The sequence below is a fragment of the Felis catus genome, chromosome B1, assembly GCF_018350175.1.
Source record: "Felis catus isolate Fca126 chromosome B1, F.catus_Fca126_mat1.0, whole genome shotgun sequence".
Taxonomy (NCBI): Eukaryota; Metazoa; Chordata; class Mammalia; order Carnivora; family Felidae; genus Felis; species Felis catus.
In genome coordinates, this window is record NC_058371.1 from 5616390 (window position 1) to 5627964 (window position 11575).

Genomic DNA, 11575 nt, shown 5'->3' on the forward strand with positions numbered 1-11575 from the left:
ATAATAAAAACAATTAGCCAGACAGCAAAACAGAGAGATAAGGAAAAAATAATACTTGAAGATAAAATGTCTATCCTTGTACACAGGTTTAAGGGTATGTATATATAGGTATATGTACCTTTATCTAAAATATCTCACCACAATAAAGCAAGTATCATGACAGCGATAAATAAAAATCTCCAGGAAGAAGATACATTAATTAATCTTGCAAGTGAATGAGTTAAAGTACATGTTTTATTTAGAGAAGGCAGTAAAAATAAGTGGGAGGATATACTTTTCAAAGTAAGTGAGAAGAAAAGGTGTGATAAAAACAATCAGTTCAAAAGAGGTTAACAAAGAGGGAGGGAAGCACCTGCGAAAGTAAAACTAGAATGAAGCACGTACTCCCACCACTCTACCGTGGTGACAATGACACATCCCAAGGAATAAAAGTTCCAGCTAAATAACAAAAAGCGTCACACTAGATAAAAATGTTTCTACCTACGTGCTGTTGACCAGAGACACGTGAAACCAATTACATCCAAAATTGGAGAGTAATAAAATGGGAAAATAAAAACACCCCCACGTGCAACAAACAATCCTGTCGAATCTGCAGTGATATCAGTCAAAATAGATTCTAAAGCAAAAAGAGCAGTCATTTCTGCCGTAGCAAACGTAGGTATCCCTAAAAGTGAAGGCGCCGTGTAATACCTTGCAATTAAAAAAGCAAACAAGCAAAACAAAACACAGAGAAGGACAAAACAGAGATAGGAACAAACCAACAGAAACATGGTCAGTGCAATATACTGTAACACAGGACCACTTGATAAAGGCGGTACAATTTCACACGTGGTAGAAGGTCGACAATTACATAAATACTGCAGCGAGTATAAATTTTGAAGACGACGTGAGGTTTGCTTGTGGAAAGGGGCGTTGGGAGAATTGTAGTTTATGAGTCACCGGTGGGAAGAAGGTTATCTGGAATTAGGAGAAAAGAAGAAATGGGGGGGGGAGGGCGAGGGGCAGAGAGAGAATACCAAAGCACCATGTGGTTGGTGAATCTGAACGTGTGTGTGTGTGTGAGAGAGACAGACAGACAGACACTGTGTATTTTTCTATATGGCTTAGCTCATGTTGGTGCAATTTCACTCACTCACTCACTCACCATTTTGCAGGGACAAAATTACACATAAGTAAAAAGTGAAATTTATGTATTCATCAAGTTTTCCACTCATGTGACTATTGTGCTTGAAAAAGTACAAGTTTTCAAAATCAGCACCACAGCAGAACTGGCTAGGCTAGCTATCTAAAGACCACTTCAAAATGGGAAAAAATTAGCCAGGAAAACACAAAAACTAAATGTATACATTTCCAGATACAGACAGATCTGTAAGGATCAAAAGAAAACATCACAGTTATAAAGGAAGACTTGAACACACCTCTTCAAATTATTTGATTTTTTTTAAGAAACACAAAAAAATAAATCAATGTGTATTCGATCAGTATGATTAACAAATGCTACAATCAAAAGGCATAAAACATTGCAGGCAACAATTAAACATAAGCATTCTGTAGGACACAGAATATTTAGAGGGATTAACCACATACGAGCTATCAAAAGACTCTCAACGTATTTTTAAGAATAGAGATTATAGAGAGTATCTTCCCCTGTTACCATGTAATTATGCTACGAAATAGAGAACTAGATAATAATTAGAAAATTCTCATATACTTGGAAATTTAGAGATAATTTTTTTTAATTTATTCATTGAGAGAGATGGAGAGAGCATGAGTGAGGGAGGGGCAGAGAGAGAATCCCAAGCAGGCTGAATGCTGACAGCATGGGGCTCAGTCTCAGGAACCATGAGATCATGACCTGAGCCAAAATCAACAGTTGGATACTTAACCAGCTGCACCACCAGGCGCCTCAAAATAATTTTTAACAAACCATGAATTAAAGAAGGAAAGATTTTCTGATTAATGTCTTTTTTTAATTATTTTTGAGAGAGAGAGAGACAGAGACAGAGTGTGAGTGGGGGAGGGGCAGAGAGACAGGAAGACACAGAATCAGAAGCAGGCTCCAGGCTCCAAACTGTCAGCCCAGAGCCCCACACGGGGCTCGAACTCACAAACTGTGAGATCATGACCTGAGCCGAAGTCTGACGCTTAAATGACTGAGCCACTCAGGTGCCCCAAGATTTTCTGATTTCTGGTGAAAATATTCGACACTTCATTCATGCACCAAATAAGTACTTAAAAGGTATATAACCTTAAATGTATATCCTGGCAATGGAAAAAGCCAAAAATTAACAAACTAAGCCTTCATCTCAAATTAAGAAAAAGTAAGTATATGTAAGAATGGAAAACAATAAAACAGAAAACACTATACGAAGAATAAACCCAGGAGAGGTATTTTTTAAACTGTCAAAAATCAGATAGTACTGACTAAAGGCAGAGAGAGAAGGCAAAAATTAAATCAGGAATTGAATACTGGGACATCTCTGTAGATCCTGTGGATATTAAAATGATAGTAAGATATTATAAGCCACTTTATCTCAAGAAATTTGAAACACTGGATGCAACGAATAATTTCCTAAAGAAATCTGCCTCTTAAAAACTCACTAAAGAAGAAACACAGACTCTGAATAATCCTAGAAATATTAACAAAACTTAATCCCTCATGAATTCCCCCTCCTGAGCGTGCATGCACATGTACACACACACACGCGCGTGCGCGCACACACACACACACACACACATACTCTTTCTCTCCTTATACCAAGCAAAGAGCTTCAGGCTCAGATACATGTTGTTTTGGGGTATTGAGAAAAGCTCACAAGTGACTTTTAATCAGAGCCCTGAAAAACTATGTTTTATGCTCAAATTTTAACAAAAATATAAACACATCCCATGACCCTCATGGTAGGATGACAAAACATATGATAATAGACCTCCTGAAATTAATTTACAAGTTTAATGTAAATAGAAATCAAAACAACCACAAACCCTTTCTAAGCCAGTGTTGGTCAATTTGATTCTGAAGTACATAAAGAAAAATAAGTATATAAAAATAGCTAGAAATTCCTGAAAATTTGGGACTCGCCCAGATATTAAAACATACCATCAAGACCCTGTAATTAAAGCAGTGTGGTGCCACTACATAAATGGATTTGAACCAGCAGTGCGGGAAATCCAGAAACAGATCCCAATTGACATGAAATTGTAGTATCTGATGAAGGCAGCATCGCGAATTCAGACATTTGGTGAAATATAATATTGAATTCAAGGGCCATGCCATCTACAAAATCAGTCTCAAAGAGATGAGCTTTATAGGAAATCCAGGATTCTGAGGAGACACTAGTGGCAAGGACAAGTTTTTTGAATGTTCTCAAACCCCAACTTAAAAATAGTTGGGTTGACTAGAGAGCAAACTAAAATCAAGAATAAATATCCCTGCCTAATGTTTACAAGAAAATTAGATGACTAGCAGATCTTCAAGAATCCCCAAACACAAGCAAGTAAGGAGAAGCCACCAACAGCTGTCAGACCGGCACCACAGAAGGTATCCGTGCAGAAGCAGGGAGATGGAGACAAGGGTACCTGATGGTTCTGAGATCATGGGAAAGCCAAACTAGCCAACTGATAGTAATGGAGGGCACATCGGCCCACACTACAAGGCAGGGCTCGTTTCCATAAAACAAGGAAAGATTTTAGCCACTGCGGGAATGCATGAAAAGGGAGAGCAGCCCAGCCCCTATGGACTCTCAGTCACCTGCCAGAATTTGCTTGCAGGATCAAAGAAGAAACTATGAGGAAGAGTGGAAAAGGGGAACAGAGCTAGGAAATATAAAAACATCAGTCACTATATATTGTAACACTACACACACACACACACACACACACACGAGGAAGCTCTATGAAGCTGGAAAATATAGAAGAAGATGCTTTCCATGTGACAGGAAAATAAAATCCACATAAAAATGAGCAACAGGAAATTATCAAAGCCACACATCATACAAATGTACTGTAAGATCGAAGAAAGACGCAGAACAACATCCCTACAAAGAAAGCACAAGAGAAAGACAAGCCAAAAGCAAAATTGAGTAATAGCATTAATATACTATTTCAGAATGAGACTTTTAAGAAAGGATGTGGGATGTGAAAACAAACCACATAAATGAGAATTAGATAAACTAAGTTATGAGGAGCCAGACTCGAGAAGATTACATACAAATTATTACAAAAATTAACATTAAATAAGAAAGAACAAAAGAGCAAATCAACTGAATAATAATGTCTTGAAATAATGTCTTGAAAACAGAAAGCACAACAGGAAAATTGTGACAATAAAAATAAGAGGGGCACCGTGGTGGCTCAGTCACTTAAGCCTCTGTCTTCAGCTCAGGTCATGATCTCTCAATTCACGAGCTCGAGCCGCGTGTTGGGCTCTGTGCTGACAGCTTGGAGCCTGGAGCCTGCTTCCCAGATTCTGTGTCTCCCTCTCTCTCTGCCCCTTCCCCCCTTCACATTCTGTCCCTCTCTCTCTCTCAAAAAAAAAGAAAAATAATAAACATTAAAAAACAAAAGAAAAAAATAAAAGAAGTGAAGGAGGTAAAAATAATTTAAGAGAAAATGTCAAATATTAAAGGTAGGCAATGAAGGCACAATATATGAGTAATAGGAGTCCTTGCAAAGTAAAAATAAGAGACTAGAACAAATGCTAAGTACAATATATCTATGTCTATATCTATATCTATATCTATATCTATATCTATATCTATCTATATCTCTCTCTCTCCTGGAATAGAAGAGATATGAAAATACATATTGAAAGAAGACATCATACACCAAAGAAAATCAAATCAGAATGGCTAAAACGAAGACATAGTACAGGAAAAGTATTGAATTTTAGAGAGACAGTCTTCAGGCTTCCAAGTAAATTATGTGATCTTCCAGCTTCTCCACAGCAATGCCTGATTCCAGAAGAAAATGGGGCAACATGTGAGAGATACTCAGGGAAAGAAAATGTGAACGAAGGATTTACATCCAACAAAACTGATCTTCAAGTAGGGAAGCCTGGATGGCTCAGTCAGGTAAGTGTCCAACTTCAGCTCAAGTCATGATCTCACAGTTTGTGAGTTCAAGCCCCGGGTCAGGCTCTGTGCTGACAGCTCAGAACCTGGAGCCTGCTTCGGATTCTGTGTCTTTTCCTGTCTCTGCCCCTCCCATGCTCATGCTCATGCTATGTATCTCTCTCTCTCTTCCTCTCTTCCTCTCTCTCTCTCTCTCTCTCTCTGTCTCTCAATAATAAATAAACATTAAAAAAAAACCCTGATCTTCAAGTATATAAAAAAATTCAATTACAACCCCTTACCAACATGAAAGAGCTCAGAAGATTGTTTCTTTGAATGCAAATTTTTTGAATTTTACTTATTTACTTTTGCGAGAGAGAGAGAGAGACAGAGAGATGCAGGGAGAGAGAATCCCAAGCAGGCTCCACAGTGTCAGCACAGAGCCCAATGCGGGACTCGATCCCATGAACCATGAGATCACGACCTGAGCTGGTACCAAGTCAGACACTTAACCGACAGAGCCACCCACGCATCCCAAGTTGTTTGTTTGAATGTTTTCTAAGGAGTGTACTGGAGAACAAGCTTCACATAATCAAAATGATTATGAAAGACAGAAACAACTGGAGGTGAGTATTAATGAGCCTTAGCCAATTAACCTGATGAACACCAGTGAATGTCGTGTTTGTTGAGCAGAAGACACATGGGGCTACAGTAGATGTCATTGATAATTAGCTGATTTAAGACCTCATGAATACTGACATGGTGATCACTTCATATGGGTCATGAACACTGGACACCTAGGATGCTTCAAGTGTATGTAAAGTATTAATCATAGTTGGTGCCTCCTTATCCTTCCATCTGTGTTCAGCTCACTTGCTTACCGGCGTCTAATATGTCGTCAGCTACTTGTGCCTATAGTTACTTTTACTTATGCTCCTAATTCAGTTTTTCTCTTCTATAGCTCCATTGTTGTTTTATTATATAAAACAGCACATATCAGAGTGAAATAAACACTGGTGCAAAATGTTGACATCTGATGAAACCAAATGAAGGGTGCATGGGGATTCATTATACATATTCTTGTGACTTTTGAGACTTTCCAGAATGAAAAGTTGAGGGGTTCTCTAATTTCTCCTTCTGCCACTTCATTACTGGAGTATGGAAATGCAACAGATTTCTGTACATTGATTTTGCATCCTGCAACTTCATTAAGTTCGTGTATCAGTTCTAGCAATTTTTGGTGGAGTCTTGAGTTTTCTATACAGGGTATCATGTCATCTGCAAATAGTGCAAGTTTGACTTCTTCCTTGCCAGTTTGGATAGCTTTTCTTTCTGTTTGTTGTCTTCCATGGCTAGGACCTCTAGTACTATGTTGAATAAAAACGGTGAGAGTAGACATCCTTGTCTTGTTCCCGACCTTAGAGAAAAAGCTCTCAGTTTTTCCCCATTGAGGATTATGTTAGCTGTAGTTTTTTTTCATGTAAGTTCTTTATTACTTGGAGGTATGTTTTCTTTAAACCTACTTTTTGAGGGTTTTTATCATGAATGGATGTTGTACTTTGTCAAGTGATTTTCCTGTATCTATTGAAATGGTCATACAGCTCTTACCCTTTACTCATGAGGTGTACCACATTGACCGATTTGTGAATATTGACCCACCCTTGCAATCCAGGAATAAATCCCACTTCATTTTGATAAATAATTTCTTTAATGTACTGTTGGATTTGGTTTGCTAGTATTTTATTGAGAATTTTTGCACCCATGTTCATCAGGGGTAATGACCTGTAGTTCTCTTTTTTAGTGGGGTTTTTCTCTGGTTTGGGTATGAGAATAATGCTGGCCTCATAGAATGAATTTAAAAGATTTTCTTCTTTTTCTGTTTTTTGGAATAGTTTGACAAGAATAGGTATTAACTCTTCTTTAAATGTTTGGTAGAATTTGCCTACAAAGCCATCTGGCCCTGGACTTCTGTTTATTGGGAGATTTTTGATGACTGATTCAATGTCACTGCTGGTTATTAGTCTGTTCAAGTTTTCTATTTCTTCCTGTTTGGGTTTTGGTAGTTGCTATGTTTCTAGGAATTTATCCATTTCTTCCAGATTGTCCAGTTTGTTGGCATATAATTTTTCATAACATTCTCTTATAATTGCATTTCTGTGGTGCATTTCTCCTTTCTCATTCATGATGTTATTCATTTGGTTCCTTTCTCTTCTTTTTGGTAAGTCTAGCTAGGGGGTTATCAATTTTACTAACTTGTTCAAAGAACCAGCCTCCTGGTTTCACTAATCTGTTCTATTGTTTAATTTCTGTATCATTTATTTCTGCTCTAGTCTTTTTATTTCCTTCCTCCTGCTAGTTTTAGGCTTCATTTTTTTCCAGCTCCTTTAGGTCTAAGATTATGTTATTTATTTGAGATTTTTCTTCTTTCCTGATACAGGCCTGAATTGCTACATGTTTTCCTCTGAGGACTGCTTTTGCTGCATCCCAAAGGGCCTGGGCCATTTCATTTGTTTCCATATACTTTTTAATTTCTTCTTGGATTTCCTGGTTGACCCATTCATTATTTAGTAGCATGTTGTTTAACCTCCATATGTTTGTGGTCTTTCCAATTTTTTTCTCTTGGTTGACTCATAGTTTCATAACTTTGTGGCGAAAAAAGATCCATGCTATGATTTCAATCTTTTTGTGTTTGTTGAGGCCTCATCTGTGACCTAGTATGTGATCTGTTCTGGAGAATGTTCCATGTGCACTTGAAAAGAATGTGTATTCTGCTGTTTTAGGACAGAATGTTCTGAATACGTCTGTTCATCTGGTCCAGTGTATCATTCAAAACCACTGTTTCCTTTTTTTTTTTTTTTTTTTACCTTTTTAACCTTTTTTTCATTTTTGAGAGACACAGAGAGACAGCATGAGCAGAGTGGGCAGAGAGAAGGAGACATAGAATTCGAAGCAGGCTCTAGGCTTTGAGCTGTCAGTACAGAGCCTGTGTGGGGCTTGAACCCAAGAACCATGAGATCATGACCTAAGCCAAAGTCGGTCACTTAACCCACTAAGCCACCCAGGTGCGCCCATTGTTTATTTATTTTATGTTTAGGTCATCTGTCTATTGATGTTAGTGTGTTAAAATCTCTTACTGACATTGTATTATTATCAATGAGTCTATGTTTGTTACTGTTTCATATACTTGGATGCCTTCACAATGGGTGCATAATTATTTACAATTTTAGACCTTATTGGATTGTCCTCTTTTTATTACATAATGCCCTTCTTTATCTCTTGTTAGTTTTTAAAGTCTAGTTTGTCCGATATAAGTATTGTTACTCCAGCTTTTTTTTGACATCCATTTGCCTGATACATGTTTCTCCATCCCCTCACTTTCAATCTGCAGTTGTCTTTGGGTCTAAAAGGAGTCTCTTGTAGGCAGCATATGGATGGGTCTTATTTTGTTGCTGTGGTTTTAATCCATTCTGACATCCTATGTCTTTTTATTGGAGCATTTAGTCCATTTACATTCAGAGTCATTATTGATAGATATGCATTCATTCCAATTTTATTACTAATTCAAAGGAGTACATGCACCTTGATATTTATAGCTACAACGGCCAAAATATGGAACAGCCCAAGGGTCCGTCAACTGAAGAATGGTTACAGAAGAGGTGGTAACTGAAACTAACATCACACTGTATATTAACTACACCAGAAATTAAATAAAAATTTTGCTAAAGGTTGGGGGAAAATAAAAATTTTAGAAACGTAAGGCAAAAACGAATGCAGAGAAACACATTTTATACCGAAGGAACTGTACATATGCCATTCTCTCCCCCTGCCCCAAACAAAGAGCACTCGATTCTTTTTTTTTTTTTTTTTTTTTTCAACGTTTATTTATTTTTGGGACAGAGAGAGACAGAGCATGAACGGGGGAGGGGCAGAGAGAGAGGGAGACACAGAATCGGAAACAGGCTCCAGGCTCCGAGCCATCAGCCCAGAGCCTGACGCGGGGCTCGAACTCACGGACCGCGAGATCATGACCTGGCTGAAGTCGGACGCTCAACCGACTGCGCCACCCAGGCGCCCCATAGAGCACTCGATTCTTTAGAGGGACTGAGATAGTGACCAGTGTAACTGGACAGAGTCGCGTGGGGAACAGAGGCAGGGACCACACCAGAGAAGCATCGTTGACAACTGGCCATTGCAGGAATCCTGGTGGAAGCTGGCAATAGCTGGCATTCTAGCAATGGCAGTGGATACCAGAAGACGTCAAAGGTTGCAGTGTATGTCCATACATGTTTTGTAATTAGCATCCGTTGAAAGTTTGGACTTGAATCAGGAGAAAGAGGTTTACCAGAGGACACCAGCATTATGGCATTACTACCGTCACCCGCTGAGACCTGGTAGATTTTGAGAAGATACCAACTGTTTACTGTTTAGCAGATATAAGTCCGTAAGATACGGTAGTTCCTCCTTATCCCTGTGGGATACGTTCCAAGACCCCCAAGTGGATGCTTGAAACCGGGTATGTTATAGTTTTCCTACACATACACGCCCATGATAAAGTTTAACTTCTACATTAGGCCAAGTAAGAGATGGACAGCATTGATAACAGAATATAACGATCTACTGTAACAGAAGCTACGTGAATGTGAGCTCTCTCTCAAGATAGCTTACTGTCCCATACTCATGCTTCTTGTGAGGATGCGAGATAATGAAATGCCTATAAGAGGAGACCAAATAAGGTGAATGCTGTAGGTGTTGTGATGTAACATTAGGTTGCTACTGACCTTCTGAGGCTATGTGAGGAGGACAACAATCTACTTCTGGATGCAGTTGACCCTGGGTAGCTGAGACCAGGGAAAGCGAAACCATGTAGAAGAGGGAGCTTCTATATATGAAATATTTAAGGACATATGAATAGCCCAATGTCACCCACGAGGTAAGTAAAACTCAGGATGAATCCAACATCATGAAAATATGTGCATTTACATACTCTATCTGTGTGACTTCTCAAACCCCTGCCCTTAATGGTGACGTTACCCAACAAAATACTTGGAGCTTATTTGGGACAATGGTGTTTACATTCTCCCCTACCTTTAGGAAACTAAAAAAAATACCCTAACCCCACTGACATAAGGAATACTAAAAGGTCAGGGAAAATGAGACTTCTCTTTCCTACTTAGAATTCTCTGGATCCAAAGACAAAAGGGCAAGTGGTTGAAGGAAGACTGAACCTCTGCCCTCTGAAGTTCCAAGCTTTTTACTCAGATGTCTCACACCGAGAAAGAGGACAAACAGGGCTACATCAGACTGGGGGGGTCAAGAAATGAAGCCACTACTGCCTGCCTCAGGATCAAATGCACAACCTGTTGCTATCCTTTACAGGGGTGACGTCCTGCCTCTCGAGTCCCTCAGCCAGGCTAACAGGCACTTCCAGGAGGGCCTGCCTACACAAGGAGGTCTAATGCATTAACCATTTACCCACGTAAACCTGTGAGGACTACCCCCTTGCGTCCAAACAAAAGCATTGTACTGGACAATATCTCTGATGACACAGCCCAATACAGAGATGTCATTACGTGGTCTCTAAACGGAATGTGAAGTTTGGATACTTAAGATCCTGATTCTTTTCACCCACAAGAAATGCAACAACTTTCGTGTGACACAATATTTAAAGCACCGATTTAAGATCATTGACACCTCACGAGGAAACTGTTGAGCATTGTGCACATGGTCTATGTTAATGTGAAAGACTATTGCAAATCCTTCACTACTGTTTCCAGAGCTGTGAATACACTTGGCAAAGAAAACACCGGAACTTAAGTACTGACTGGATGGGGCGGGGGGGGGGGGATGGCACTCAGTTCGGTTTATTTCTTTAAGTCATGTAAACAAACTTGGAAATTAATACTGGCACCTCAGCTATTAAAAGAATGGGGTAGAGAGAAACAGTGTGTTTATGATACCTTTAGAACTGTGACACAATAGACTTCAGACCAAACCAATGAATGAGCCCTTGCCAATTCATAAGAGAACCAGAGATTGGAAACCACAGAGGGTCACCAAACCTAAATCCAATGGCATTTGTATTTGGTTCGTTAGGAGGTTGACGAAGCAACTCTCCAGTCATTTCTTTGGGGTACCTTAAAACACAAAGAGAACGAGGTTTTAACACGACCACCTTCGACTTGAAATAAGGCCACCAAGTTCAGATGCTGACTCTGCACCAGTCTTGCTCTATAACCTTGAAGAGATCATCTTAACACTCACCAAGTCTGCAGAAGGGAATTTTAAATGCATTTAAAATCCTGAGATATTAAAAAAATAAAAAATAAAAAAATAAAATAAATAAAATAAAATAAATAAAATCCTGAGATATTGAAGCCGGAAAGGGACCCCAGAGATCATCCAATCCCCATTTTTATAGAGTGGCCAAGGGAAGCCCCGAAGGGTTAAGATACCACTTAAATCAGGACTTTTTTTTCTGATTCTTATTTTTTTCAAGAATTTTCAAGATTCTTATTCTTATTGCA